Here is a 15763-nt window from a genome sequence, read left to right as displayed (position 1 = left end):
ATGTTGCGGAGCTGTGTGTGTGTGTGTGTGACGTGCATGTAGCAGAGCTGTGTGTGGCGTGCATGTAGCGCTGCTGTGTGTGTGTGACGTGCATGTAGCAGAGCTGTGTATGTGGCGTGCATGTAGCAGAGCTGTGTGTGGCGTGCATGTAGCGGTGCTGTGTGTGACGTGCTTGTAGCGGAGCTGTGTGTGTGTGACGTGAATGTAGCGGAGCTGTGTGTGTGTGACGTGCATGTAGCGAAGTTGTGTGTGTGTGACGTGCATGTAGCAGAGCTGTGTGTGTGTGTGTGACGTGCATGTAGCAGGGCTGTGTGTGTGTGTGACGTGCATGTAGCAGGGCTGTGTGTGTGTGTGACGTGCATGTAGCAGGGCTGTGTGTGTGTGTGACGTGCATGTAGCAGGGCTGTGTGTGTGTGTGACGTGCATGTAGCAGAGCGCTGTGTGTGTGTGTGTGTGTGTGAGACGTGCATGTAGCGGAGCTGTGTGTGTGTGTTTGTGGTACATGTAGCAGAGCTGTGTGTGCGTGACGTGCATGTAGCAGAGCTCTGTGTGTGTGACGTGCATGTAGCCTAGCTGTTTGTGTGTGTGACGTGTATGTAGCCGAGCTGTGCGTGTGTGTGACGTGCATGTAGCAGAGCTGTTTGTGTGTGTGACGTGCATGTAGCAGAGCTGTTTGTGTGTGTGACGTGCATGTAGCTGAGCTGTTTGTGTGTGTGACGTGCATGTAGCAGAGCTGTTTGTGTGTGTGTGACGTGCATGTAGCAGAGCTGTGCGTGTGTGATGTGCATGTAGCAGAGCTGTGCGTGTGTGATGTGCATGTAGCAGAGCTGTGTGTGTGTGACGTGCATGTAGCAGAGCTGTGTGTGTGACGTGCATGTAGCAGAGCTGTGTGTGTATGTGTAACGTGCATGTAGCAGAGCTGTGTGTGTGTGTGTAACGTACATGTAGCAGAGCTGTGTGTGTGTAGCGTGCATGTAGCAGAGCTATGTGTGTGTGTAGCGTGCATGTAGCAGAGCTGTGTGTGTGTGTGACGTGCATGTAGCAGAGCTGTGTGTGTAACGTGCATGTAGCAGAGGTGTGTGTGTAACGTGCATGTAGCAGAGGTGTGTGTGTGACGTGCATGTAGCAGAACTGTGTGTGTGACGTGCATGTAGCAGAGCTGTTCGTGTGTGTGACGTGCATGTAGCAGAGCTGTGTGTGTGTGACGTGCATGTAGCGGAGCTGTGTGTGTGAGACGTGCATGTAGCGGAGCTGTGTGTGTGACGTGCATGTAGCCGAGCTGTGTGTGTGACATGCATGTAGCAGAGCTGTGTGTGTGTGTGTGTGATGTGCATGTAGCAGAGCTATGTGTGTGACGTGCATGTAGCAGAGCTATGTGTGTGACGTGCATGTAGCAGAGGTGTGTGTGTGACGTGCATGTAGCAGAGCTGTGTGTGACGTGCATGTAGCAGAGCTGTGTGTGACGTGCATGTAGCAGAGCTGTGTGTGACGTGCATGTAGCAGAGCTGTGTGTGTGACATCCATGTAGCAGAGCTGTGTGTGTGACGTGCATGTAGCAGAGCTGTGTGTGTGTGACGTGCATGTAGCAGAGTTGTGTGCGTGTGTGTGTGTGTGTGTGTGTGTGTGTGTGAGACGTGCATGTAGCGGAGCTGTGTGTGTGTGTTTGTGGTACATGTAGCAGAGCTGTGTGTGTGTGACGTGCATGTAGCCGAGCTGTGCGTGTGTGTGACGTGCATGTAGCAGAGCTGTTTGAGTGTGACGTGCATGTAGCAGAGCTGTTTGTGTGTGTAACGTGCATGTAGCAGAGCTGTTTGTGTGTGTGACGTGCATGTAGCTGAGCTGTTTGTGTGTGTGACGTGCATGTAGCTGAGCTGTTTGTGTGTGTGATGTGCATGTAGCTGAGCTGTTTGTGTGTGTGACGTGCATGTAGCTGAGCTGTTTGTGTGTGTGTGACGTGCATGTAGCAGAGCTGTTTGTGTGTGTGTGACGTGCATGTAGCAGAGCTGTGCGTGTGTGATGTGCATGTAGCAGAGCTGTGTGTGTGACGTGCATGTAGCAGAGCTGTGTGTGTGTGACGTGCATGTAGCAGAGCTGTGTGTGTGTGACGTGCATGTAGCAGAGCTGTGTGTGTATGTGTAACGTGCATGTAGCAGAGCTGTGTGTGTGTGTGTAACGTGCATGTAGCAGAGCTGTGTGTGTGTAGCGTGCATGTAGCAGAGCTGTGTGTGTGACGTGCATGTAGCAGAGCTGTGTGTGTGTGTAACGTGCATGTAGCAGAGGTGTGTGTGTAACGTGCATGTAGCAGAGGTGTGTGTGTGACGTGCATGTAGCAGAGCTGTTCGTGTGTGACGTGCATGTAGCAGAGCTGTTCGTGTGTGTGACGTGCATGTAGCAGAGCTGTTCGTGTGTGTGACGTGCATGTAGCGGAGCTGTGTGTGTGTGTGACGTGCATGTAGCGGAGCTGTGTGTGTGTGTGACGTGCATGTAGCCGAGCTGTGTGTGTGACATGCATGTAGCAGAGCTGTGTGTGTGTGTGTGATGTGCATGTAGCAGAGCTATGTGTGTGACGTGCATGTAGCAGAGCTATGTGTGTGACGTGCATGTAGCAGAGGTGTGTGTGTGACGTGCATGTAGCAGAGCTGTGTGTGACGTGCATGTAGCAGAGCTGTGTGTGTGACATCCATGTAGCAGAGCTGTGTGTGTGACGTGCATGTAGCAGAGCTGTGTGTGTGTGACGTGCATGTAGCAGAGTTGTGTGCGTGTGTGACGTGCATGTAGCAGAGCTGTGTGCGTGTGTGACGTGCATGTAGCGGAGCTGTGTGTGTGTGACGTGCATGTAGCGGAGCTGTGTGTGTGTGACGTGCATGTAGCAGAGCTGTGTGTGTGACGTGCATGTAGCAGAGCTGTGTGTGTGTGAGGTGCATGTAGCAGAGCTGTGTGTGTGTGAGGTGCATGTAACAGAGCTGTGTGTGTGACGTGCTTGTAGCAGAGCTGTGTGTGTGTGTGTGCGCGTGACGTGCATGTAGCAGAGCTCTGCGTGTGTGACGTGCATGTAGCAGAGCTGTGTGTGTGTTTGTGACGTGCATGTAGAAGAGCTGTGTGTGTGACGTACATGTAGCAGAGCTGTGTGTGTGACGTGCATGTAGCAGAGCTGTGTGTGTGTGTAACGTGCATGTAACAGAGCTGTGTGTGTGTTTGTGTGTGTGTGTGTGTAACCTGCATGTAGCAGAGCTGTGTGTGTGTGTGACGTGCATGTAGCAGAGGTGTGTGTGTGTGACGTGCATGTAGCAGAGGTGTGTGTGTGTGACGTGCATGTAGCAGAGCTGTGTGTGTGACATGCATGTAACAGAGCTGTGTGTGTGTGTGACGTGCATTTAGCAGAGCTGTGCGTGTGTGTGACGTGCATGTAGCAGAGCTGTGTGTGTGACGTGCATGTAGCAGAGCTGTGTGTGTGTAACGTGCATGTAGCAGAGCTGTGTGTGTGACGTGCATGTAGCAGAGCTGTGTGTGTGTGCGTGACGTGCGTGTAGCAGAGCTGTGTGTGACGTGCATGTAGCAGAGCTGTGTGTGTGTGACGTGCATGTAGCAGAGCTGTGTGTGTGTGTCATGCATGTAGTAGAGCTGTGTGTGTGTGTGACGTGCATGTAGCAGAGCTGTGTGTGTGACGTGCATGTAGCAGAGCTGTGTGTGTGACGTGCATGTAGCAGAGCTGTGTGTGTGACGTGCATGTAGCAGAGCTGTGTGTGTGACGTGCATGTAGCAGAGCTTTGTGTGTGTGACGTGCATGTAGAAGGGCTGTGTGTGTCACGTGCATGTAGCAGAGCTGTGTGTGTGTGTGACGTGCATGTAGCAGACCTGTGTGTGTGACGTGCATGTAGCAGACCTGTGTGTAACGTGCATGTAGCAGAGCTGTGTGTGTGTCACGTGCATGTAGCAGAGCTGTGTGTGTGTCACGTGCATGTAGCAGAGCTGTGTGTGTGTCACGTGCATGTAGCAGAGCTGTGTGTGTGTCACGTGCATGTAGCAGAGCTGTGTGTGTGTCACGTGCATGTAGCAGAGCTGTGTGTGTGTGACGTGCATGTAGCAGAGCTGTGTGTGTGACGTGCATGTAGCAGAGCTGTGTGTGTGTAACGTGCATGTAGCAGAGCTGTGTGTGTGTAACGTGCATGTAGCAGAGCTGTGTGTGTGTAACGTGCATGTAGCAGAGCTGTGTGTGTAACGTGCATGTAGCAGAGCTGTGTGTGTGTGACGTGCACGTAGCAGAGCTGTGTGTGTGTGACGTGCACGTAGCAGAGCTGTGCGTGTGTGTGACGTGCACGTAGCAGAGCTGTGCGTGTGTGTGACGTGCACGTAGCAGAGCTGTGTGGGTGACGTGCACGTAGCAGAGCTGTGCGTGTGGGTGACGTGCACGTAGCAGAGCTGTGCGTGTGGGTGACGTGCACGTAGCAGAGCTGTGCGTGTGCGTGACGTGCACGTAGCAGAGCTGTGCGTGTGCGTGACGTGCACGTAGCAGAGCTGTGCGTGTGCGTGACGTGCACGTAGCAGAGCTGTGCGTGTGTGTGACGTGCACGTAGCAGAGCTGTGCGCGTGTGTGACGTGCATGTAGCAGAGCTGTGTGTGTGTGTGACGTGCATGTAGCAGAGCTGTGTGTGTGTGTGACGTGCATGTAGCAGAGCTGTGTGTGTGTGTGTGTAACGTGCATGTAGTGTAGTGGAAACCCAATATATCTATATTCTGGACTGTGGGCCTTTGGTAATGGACAATGAACCTGTTTTTATTCTGTATACTAAATGCCAGTACTTTTCCATTACTGTTACAAATATAGATATGTCTTCTTTCATGTATCTACTTCCTCTTATGAAACTTCTGTTCTCAAAACGCTGACAAGATATATATAGTATAAACACGTTACATTTTCCATCTGTTTTTGTAAGTTTAGGGAAAGTAAAGATCAGACATAGTTAACCGCAGTCTGCAACAGCTACCACAATAATAACCCAAGCAGGTTTACTGGAAACGTAGGCAAATAACATGGGAGGTTTGTGCAATTTATAGTTCATGATGTAACATCCAATCATATCGAAGGAACCACACGTGGGTCCAAGACAACCCACTCATTTCATCCACCACCAGATGGCCAATCACAGATGACCGGAGGATGGAAGAATTGCAAGATGCTTATCCAATAATTAAACAATACGTTGTATCTATGTAATCTTTGACCTGCCCAGATGGGCGGATATGTTAAACTCTTTTAAAAGAGGCTACGCACCCAACAATAAAGTAGAATTGAGGAAGCTTATACATGCTGAACCTGAGTCAGTGTGGAAACTTCTTATGCGCATATAATCAATTCAGAATTAATATGGAAGGGTGTAAACATTCCAAATTGAGTAAGCCGTGGTTCCACAAAGAAAATCCACGACAGCTGGTGGCCCGTACGGGGAGTGATCGATAGGTTTCATAGAGCTTGGACTGAAGACACGGACATATGCGACCTTGGACTTGGTGGGCCCAAAAAATCATCAGAACACGGTAAGATAAATTAATTATCTATACCTGTGTGGCTGAGTTCAGGCTCGCCTATGTGCCGTGTCAAGGCCGACCGATTTGGAACCGCACGACAGGTACTTTTAAGTCTCGATCACTCGATAAGAACCTGTCATAAGATATAAAAGGAATGCCTGTTGTACACTTAGCTGGCTGCGTATTTATTTGGAGAAATACTAAGTGTTACAGCAGGCTTGCGCCAAATTATTTCCTGGCTCTGAAATCACCGGTCTGTTGCAGTTAATAACAGTGCAACACTGCAGTTCCGTCACACAGTCCAGGGACAGAATTGTGTAGGCAGGGCCAGAAGACATATTATAGATTGAATATACGCAGTGGTCCTTTTGAAAAAAATATTTGGAGAAAATCTATTTGGCCTGCCTGTCACTCTGCTCAGTGTTCTGGGTCCGTGTCTGCTGGGGGTAGTATTTCTCCAAATAAATACGCAGCCAGCTAAGTGTTACAGCAGGCTTGCGCCAAATTATTTCCTGGCTCTGAAATCACCGGTCTGTTGCAGTTAATAACAGTGCAACACTGCAGTTCCGTCACACAGTCCAGGGACAGAATTGTGTAGGCAGGGCCAGAAGACATATTATAGATTGAATATACGCAGTGGTCCTTTAGAAAAAAATATTTGGAAAAAATCTATTTGGCCTGCCTGTCACTCTGCTCAGTGTTCTGGGTCTGTGTCTGCTGGGGGTAGTAGTTCTCCAAATAAATACGCAGCCAGCTAAGTGTTACAGCAGGCTTGCGCCAAATTATTTCCTGGGGTTCCGTAAAGGAAGTCAGCCTCCAACCACAGGCCAATAAGCGGCACATTTAATTACAGCGTTCTATTTCTGCACTACTGCTAATACACCATGCTGAGGGGTAGGGGTAGGCCTATAGGACGTGGACGCGGGTGAGGACGCGGAGGCCCAAGTCAGGGTGTGGGCACAGGCCGAGCCACTGTGGTGTCCAGGGGTAGAGGCAGGGTCAGACCGAATAATCCACCAACTGGTTCCCATAGCGCCCCCTCGCGCCATGCCACCCTGCAGAGGTCAAGGTGCTCTACGGTGTGGCAGTTTTTCACAGAGACGCCTGACGACCGACGAACAGTGGTGTGCAACCTTTGTCGCGCCAAGATCAGCTGGGGAGGCACCACCACCAGCATGCGCAGGCATATGATGGCCAAGCACCCCACAAGGTGGGACGATGCCCGTTCACCGCCTCCGGTTTGCACCACTGCCTCTCCCCCTGTGCCCCAACCTGCCACTGAGATCCAACCCCCCTCTGAGGACACAGGCAGTACCGTCTCCTGGCCTGCACCCACACCCTCACCTCCGCTGTCCTCGGCCCCAACCACCAATGTCTCTCAGCGTAGCGTCCAGACGTCGCTAGCGCCACAGTTTGAGCGCAAGCGCAAGTACGACGCCACGCACCCGCATGCTCAAGCGTTAAACGTGCACATTGCAAAATTGATCAGCCTAGAGATGCTGCCGTATAGGCTTGTGGAAACGGAGGCTTTCAAAAGCATGATGGCGGCGGTGGCTCTGCGCTACTCAGTTCCCAGTCTCCACTACTTTTCCCGATGTGCCGTCCCAGGCCTGCACGACCACGTCTCCCGCAACATTGTACGCGCCCTCACCAATGCGGTTACTGCCAAGGTCCACTTAACAACAGACACGTGGACAAGCACAGGCGGGCAGGGCCACTATATCTCCCTGACGGCACATTGGGTGAATTTAGTGGAGGCTGGGACAGAGTCAGAGCCTGGGACCGCTCACGTCCTACCCACCCCCAGAATTGCGTGCCCCAGCTCGGTGGTGGTATCTGCAGGGGTGTATGCTTCCTCCACTAAAGCACCCTCCTCCTCCTACGCAACCTCTGTCTCGCAATCAAGATGTGTCAGCAGCAGCAGCACGTCGCCAGCAGTCGGTGTCACGCGGCGTGGCAGCACAGCGGTGGGCAAGCGTCAGCAGGCCGTGCTGAAACTACTCAGCTTAGGAGAGAAGAGCCACACGGCCCACAAACTGCTGCAGGGTCTGACAGAGCAGACCGACCGCTGGCTTGCGCCGCTGAGCCTCCAACCGGGCATGGTCGTGTGTGACAACGGCCGTAACCTGGTGGCGGCTCTGCAGCTCGGCAGCCTCACGCACGTGCCATGCCTGGCCCATGTCTTTAATTTGGTGGTTCAGCGCTTTCTAAAAAGCTACCCCCACTTGTCATACCTGCTCGGAAAGGTGCGCCAGCTCTGCGCACATTTCCGCAAATCCCACACGGACGCTGCCACCCTGCGGACCCTGCAACATCGGTTTAATCTGCCAGTGCACCGACTGCTGTGCGATGTGCCCACACAGTGGAACTCTACGCTCCACATGTTGGCCAGACTCTATGAGCAGCGTAGAGCTATAGTGGAATACCAACTCCAACTTGCGCGGCGCAGTGGGAGTCAGCCTCCTCAATTATTTACAGAAGAGTGGGCCTGGCTGGCAGCCATCTGCCAGGTCCTTGGAAAATTTGAGGAGTCTACCCAGATGGTGAGCGGGGATGCTGCAATCATTAGCGTCACCATTCCTCTGCTATGCCTCTTGAGAAGTTCCCTGCAAAGCATAAAGGCAGACGCTTTGGAATTAGAAACGGAGGCGGGGGAAGACAGTATGTCGCTGGATAGTCAGAGCAACCTCATGTCTATATCTCAGCGTGTTGAGGAGGAGGGAGAGGAGCATGAAGAGGAGGGGGAAGAGACAGCTTGGCCCACTGCTGAGGGGACAGATGCTGCTTGCCTGTCATCCTTTCAGCGTGTATGGCCAGAGGAGGAGGAGGACGGGGAGGAGCATGAGGAGGAGGGGGAAGAGACAGCTTGGCCCACTGCTGAGGGTACAGATGCAGCTTGCCTGTCATCCTTTCAGCGTGTATGGCCAGAGGAGGAGGAGGAGGAGGAGGAGGAGGAAGAGGAGGAGGAGGATACTGAAAGTGATCTTCCGAGTGAGGACAGCCATGTGTTGCGTACAGGTACCCTGGCACACATGGCTGACTTCATGTTAGGATGCCTTTCTCGTGACCCTCGCATTACACGCATTCTGGCCACTACGGATTACTGGGTGTACACACTGCTCGATCCACGGTATAAGGAGAGCCTTTGCACTCTCATTCCCGAAGAGGAAAGGGGTTCGAGAATGATGCTATACCACAGGGCGCTGGTGGACAAACTGATGGTAAACTTCCCATCCGACAGCGCTAGTGGCCGAAGGCGCATTTCCACGGCCCAGGTAGCAGGGGAGGCGCAGAGATCAGGCAGCATGTACAGCGCAGGCAGGGGAACACTCTCTAAGGCCTTTGACAGCTTTATGGCTCCCCAGCAAGACTGTGTCACTGATCCCCAGTCAAGGCTGAGTTGGCGGGAGCACTGTAAAAGGATGGTGAGGGAGTACGTAGCCGATTGCAGCACCGTCCATGGTGACGCCTCTGCCCCCTACAACTACTTGGTGTTGAAGCTGGAGACGTGGCCTGAACTCGCGCTGTATGCCCTGGAGGTGCTTGCTTGTCCTGCGGCTAGCGTCTTGTCAGAGAGTGTGTTTAGTGTGGCTGGGGGAATCATCACGGATAAGCGTACCCACCTGTCAACCGACAGTGCCGACAGGCTTACACTCATCAAGATGAACAAAGCCTGGATTTCCCCAGACTTCTCTTCTCCACCAGCGGACAGCCTAAGCAATACGTAGGCTGCACCCGCGGATGGAAGCATCGTTCTCTATCACCATCCAAAACGGGGACCTTTTTGCTTCATCAATCTGTGTATAATATTCATCCTCCTCCTCCTGCTCCTCCTTCTGAAACCTCACGTAATCACGCCGAACATGCAATTTTTCTTAGGCCCACAAGGCTCAGTCATATAATTTTTCTAAACAATTTTTATACGTTTCAATGCTCATTAAAGCGTTGAAACTTTCACCTCAACCAATTTTTATTTTAACTGGGCTGCCTCCAGGCCTATTTACCAATTAAGCCACATTAACCAAAGCCATTAATGGGTTTCACCTGCCCTCTCGGTTGGGCATGGGCAATTTTTCTCAGGTACATTAGTACTGTTGGTACACCAATTTTTATGGGCCCTCGCCTACTGTGTAATCCAATAAATTTTTGGCCCACCTGCATTACAGCTGACATAACATCAGCTGTGATGGGCAATGTAATGGGATATATTTATGTACCGCCGGTGGGTTCCAGGGAGCCACCCATGCTGTGGGTCCACAGGGAGTTGTAACTACATGTGTCCACTTCTAAAGAACCCCAGTCTGACTGGGGCATGCAGTGTGGGCCGAAGCCCACCTGCATTAAACATGACATTACTACCTCAGCTGTCTTGGGCAATGCAATGGGATATATTTATGTACCGCCGGTGGCTTCCTGGCACCCACCCATGCTGTGGGTCCACAGGGAGTTGTAAATGCATCTGTTTCCACTTCTAAAGAACCCCAGTCTGACTGGGGCATGCAGTGTAGGCCGAAGCCCACCTGCATTAAACATGACATTACTACCTCAGCTGTGATGGGCAATGCAATGGGATATTGTTATGTACCGCCGGTGGCTTCCTGGCACCCACCCATGCTGTGGGTCCACAGGGAGTTGTAACTACATGTGTCCACTTCTAAAGAACCCTAGTCTGACTGGGGATTCAGTGTGGGCCGAAGCCCACCTGCATTAAACATGACATTACTACCTCAGCTGTGTTGGGCAATGCAATGGGATATTTTTATGTACCGCCGGTGGGTTCCAGGGAGCCACCCATGCTGTGGGTGCACACGGAATTCCCATTGCAGAGTTGTACCTGCCTGTGACTATATATAAAAAAATGCGGTCTGACTGGGGCATGCAGGCACCTTGACAGAATGAATAGTGTGTGGCACATAGGTTCCCCATTGCTATGCCCACGTGTGCAGCTCCAGATGGAGGTGGCACAGGATTGGATTTCTCATTGCTTCTGTACAGCATTGTGGGCTATCGCCCCGCCCCTTTTAAAGAGGGTCGCTGCCTAGCCGTGCCAACCCTCTGCAGTGTGTGCCTGCTTTTCCTGTGGCAGACGCACTTATAAATAGACATGAGGGTGGCGTGGCATGAGGGCAGCTGAAGGCTGGGCAGGGACAGTTTGGTGTGCGCTGTGGACACTGGGTCGTGGGGGGGGGGGATTTGGCAGCATGTAACCCAGGAGAAGTGGCAGCGGAGTGTCATGCAGGCAGTGATTGTGCTTTGTTTCAGGTAGTGTGGTGCTTAGCTAAGGTATGCATTGCTAATGAGGGCTTTTCAGATGTAAAAGTTGTTGGGGGGGGCCCACTCTTGCTGCTATTGTGGCTTAATAGTGGGACCTGGGAACTTGAGATGCAGCCCAACATGTAGCCCCTCGCCTGCCCTATCCGTTTCTGTGTCGTTCCCATCACTTTCTTGAATTGCCCAGATTTTCACAAATGGAAACCTTAGCGAGCATCGGCGATATACAAAAATGCTCGGGTCGCCCATTGACTTCAATGGGGTTCGTTACTCGAAACGAACCCTCGAGCATCGCGAAAATTTCGTCTCGAGTAACGAGCACCCGAGCATTTTGGTGATCGCTCATCTCTATTCATGAGTAGATCCCTCCGTCTGAGGGTAGATTAATAAACTGTGTAGCAACAGAAATGCTAGAAACTCTAGGGCGGGACATACTGTGTCCAGCGTCTGAGGAGACTTCTATAATCATGAATCTGGCAGCCATGATTGAAATTGAAAGGCAACAAACATTGTACCAAGGTCAATTCTTACACCCTCCAGAAAAGTGGGGAAGGGGTGGAGAGTCAAGTTATCATTGATTAATCAAGCAATCTTTCTGTGTGTCCTACCTGTCTTTTATATAAAGTTGGTGTGCTTGTCTGTTGTGTAGAGCTAATCCTGCTGAGTTGTTATATAGAAATAGTCTGTTTGTCTGTCATATAGAATTAGTATCAGTCCTGCTCTATTGTAAGATGGGATTGTCGGCAGTGAGAACGCATTGGCTGGGTTATAGCCAAGATTAATACACCGTACACAGTGGCGTGCTGTGGGTTTGGACTTTATAGGTTAGATTGCATTATTGGATCCCTTCTAGTAAGGCAGACTACTAAACTGTGTTGCCTTTGAATTGTTAAACGTTAAAAGTATAGGCTTGTGCCCGTAAGTGAAAGTATAATTGTTTAGGGAAAGGAAAAAAAAGGCTGCTAACTTCATTTAAAAAGAGGAAGTGTGTAACACTGAATAGAAGCGAAGCAATTCATGTGCTGTGACAAGAACTACTGTTCGTATGTTTTGTTATGTAATCTAATCCTTGTTATACGTCCGTCATACAAATATAAAAAGTTATATGCCACTCACATCCTGAGGGGGCTCTTAAGAATACAAACTGTGACAAACTGCGTAGCCCATCATGCCCACAAGAAAATACATCTATGTTTGCCAAGTCCCCAATTCAATTGTAACCACATACAATGTTAGGTGGTCACCGCTGTGAAGAGTTACAACATATTAGTTATACATTAGACGTTAGAATTTCCCTAAATGTCAGAAAGAGGAAGAGAAGGTGGGCTGAAATGGCGTCTGTATCAACACCTGCCAAAGACACCAGTGTTCAATATAACAGTTCAGTAAATAGGGAGATAGAATAATATCTCAGTCACTCAGCAACCTGGGACAAAACTGTTGTAAAAGTAAAATTAGCCATATTCTACCTTATAATCCTCCTAGGAGCCCGCACATTCTAGTCTTATAATCCTGTCTCGGTGCCCGTCCATTCTGTGTTAGGGAGGGGCTGTCACGGAAGCGAGAGATTTTAAAAAGAGGAAGTTACTGATGCTGCAGTCCTAGGGAAGTTAAATTTAGATAGTTTAAACTGGTTTGAATAGTTAAATTTAATAAACGTTAAAATCAAGTACAGGGAGTAAGGTGTATAGGAAGTAAGTTGCTGCAGAGAAGCCGAAGAATGGGAAACAAGCAGGTAACGATAAGGCCAGGTAGCCACAGGAGGAACGGGGCAGATTGACCCGTAATTTGTAAAATGTAAATTGTGTGATGCATAAGACTTTATCTTTATTTGGTTGTGATGTGTATCCGAGGACTGCCAAAGTTGAATGAGAAAATAAGGAAGTAAGTGATTAGCCTAATTCAGAGGGGTGGAGCTAGATGATGCAAGAACACGTCTCTTATCCAAGGAGGGGGTAAGAATCATAGATAGCCAGAAGAAAAAGTTTTGTTTTTTCCTCCTGTCCCAAACTCAGCTTTCCACGGTTCCTGACAAATTATGGGCCACCTACAAGACAGACGTAGGGAAATTGAATGTACCCACCATGATAATATGTACAAGACCCAGATACACACCCCTGGGTCAAACAGTATCCTCCTAGGTTAAAAAAAAAATAAAAAAAGGGTGAAGGGTCAGCCACGCAGGTGCTGTGTGCTGATGCTTTGGAAAAACTGCCGACCGGCCACAATTTCACCGTTAATTTCCCTTGTAGAAGGCCTGGAGGCATCCAAAGACTAACCAAGTTCTGCAAGAAAGGTTGTTCTCCTGGCCAGGCCATACCTGTACCTACATCCGTTGCCAAACTCCGCACCTCTCTGGGCCTTGTTTCATACTGCCGCCCATACGACAGTATTGACACAAAAGCACGGAGGACAACCACGGCCACTGAGATACTACTCCATGAGGTTGGATCCAGTGACTCGAGGAGCTCCCTCATCTGTTTGTGCGGTGGCAGCAGTACAGGCAATGGCTGACAAATCTTCTAAGTTGGTATTGGACTACCCCCTAGTGGTCCACACCCCAAATGACACCCAGAACATACTCATGCAAGTGCAACCCAAGCACTTATCTCTAGCCTATTAGATCCGGCTACAATGTGCTCTTTCCATGCCTCCCCCAATATTTCTTCCCAATGTTGTAATACCTTGAACCCGGCTACTCTTCTTTTAATCAGGTATTCCGGTTCAAACGGGGGAGGTGAGGCATAGGTGATCTGAGTATGGCAGATCAGCTATTTTTTAAAATTGTTTAAAATGTGCAACAAGATTCTGACATTATTGTATTGATGTACACACTGTTAATGATGCATATTTTGAGTTTTCTTTTGTAGATGGTACCAGGGTGAGGATTGATGACTCCGAACCAGATATGCAGAGGTCACACAACAAGATGTCCTAAATGCAGAAGCTCTGCCTCCGCATGTCTCAGGGCAAGAAGCGGAACCGGAGGCCCTCACTGAGGCGTGTGGAGTGGTAGAAGGTAAGACGGCAACTCTTTACACTGACTCCTGGAATGCATTTGGCATAGCTCATGATTATGGCCCAATATGGAAGGCCAGACAGCTTGTTATCTCAGTAGGACAGCCAATTAAGAATGGTGCAGCGGTGCAGAGTCTCATGGAAACCCTACTACTACTACCTGGCAATGGAGAATTCACACCGATTTCTACAATGGAGAAGCGAGAGGTGACACCCTCGCCGACAACACAGCAAAGGCAGCGGCCCTCAAGCCGTGGAAGAAAGAAGAATAGATACTGACAGCATGAGTCAGTGATAAAGACTTTGGACTTTGATAAAGACTTTGGACTTTGATAAAAACTTTGGACATTGATATGTCAAGGACTTTACAGTTACAAGTCGACGAGGAAGGAAAGCAAAATGGGCTAAAAGACGGGAGCAACAGAACAGGACGGCGTATGGCGAACAATCAACAGAACTTGCCTACAGAGGTCCCTGTCCCCCATGATGGCCGAACTGGTACACAGAATCAAAAGCAGCAATGACGTCGACACTGAACAAGAATGGGTGACACCTAGGTTCTCTGTAGCTGCTGCATCATTTGTCCAGTTTGCATGGTCTTTGCCATATGCGAGTCAGGACAGAAGTAAGGTGGCCATATAACACTTGCCTTGACCACTCTACCCATTTCAGAGATTGCCAATTTGACCACATTCAGCTCACACCTGTTGGGGAGTATGTATATGTGCTTGTTGTTGCGCGAGTCTTTTTCAGGTTGGAGGCCCACCCTGATACTAAGGTAAATGAGCAGATAACCACACAGAAGCTCATGAATGAGGTAATCTGCAGATACAGGGTGCCGGAAGTGAATGAGGTAAACGAAGGTACACACTTCATAGGTGAAATAATGTGACATCATATCTGGAAAGTAATTGGACAGGGGAGTGTGCCTTAGTAAAGCCCTTATGCTTCTCCACATCCTGTCAGACAGCATTGAAGATAATGAGGTTACCCCCCATAGTTACTCTATCTCGATCCAACTCTGCTGTGTTCTGTAGTTATCCTGTCATGTTGGTCTATCCTTGTTTTCTACATAGGCACGGCGGTTCCTTCCAGTCTTGCCACTAGGTAGTGTAGGGTCAGTGTAGGCGGCCTGGACGTGTCCACCATCCGGGCTATCTCCAGGAGGGACATTGGTGTGGGTGAAGATCAGGGAGTCCCACGCCGTGCGTACCTGTGCATACTACTAGCATTGTAACAGCACACTAGAGTGAGAAGAGAGGCTCCTGGTGGTAGTTTAGACCTACACGTGTACATTGACGTCATAAGACAGCCAAGGGGGGTACCTTACGAGTTTTTAAAAATTTTTCCTGATTATTATGGTAAATAAAATGTTGACTGGATTAATTATGTTTATTATAATTAGAAGCGATTTATAAGTTATACTAGAGATGCCTTATAGGGACTAGTCGACCAATAGGACCTACCTCGACTATGACTTTTCAAAATAGAATGGCACTAGGTACGATTTTAGCCAAAAAAGGGAGTGTCTGTAAGATGATAGGGGAGACTTGTACCTACATTCCAGACAAAACGTGACCCGCAGGTAAAGATGCAGTTGCCATTATGAAGCTAACCGCACTAACTAAAAAGAGCTAACCTTAGTCTGTTTTCCTCAGTAAAGTACCTAACAGGAAAAGGAAAAAATATATATAAAATAAGTTTTGAAACATTGTGTATTTAGAACACGGTGATAGGTTTTCGCTAAGATTTTGCTTTATTTTATCTGCAGTGCACTCTGCTTATGTCCACGCAACATACCGGTGTTACAACGCCCCTGGTCCTGTTACCTTGCCGCCTCTGGAAAAGGGAAGTGGGAATAATCACCTTGTAGCTCTTTCCTTCCAGACTGATATATATGATCATGCACTTACTAATGAGACAAAGTCATGTTGATCAGTCATTAGAT

General features: G+C 49.5%; 1 protein-coding gene across 2 annotated transcripts in view; it reads left to right on the top strand.

Annotated features, from left to right (window-relative positions):
- The window catches only part of LOC136621251 (peroxisomal acyl-coenzyme A oxidase 2-like), a 53445-nt gene that overhangs the window by 14388 nt on the left and 23294 nt on the right, over positions 1-15763 (top strand). The window lies entirely within an intron of this gene.

Source organism: Eleutherodactylus coqui, chromosome 3 (genome assembly GCF_035609145.1).
Source record: "Eleutherodactylus coqui strain aEleCoq1 chromosome 3, aEleCoq1.hap1, whole genome shotgun sequence".
Taxonomy (NCBI): Eukaryota; Metazoa; Chordata; class Amphibia; order Anura; family Eleutherodactylidae; genus Eleutherodactylus; species Eleutherodactylus coqui.
Note: the sequence above shows the minus strand (reverse complement) of the source record. Positions and strands in the feature narration are given on the sequence as shown.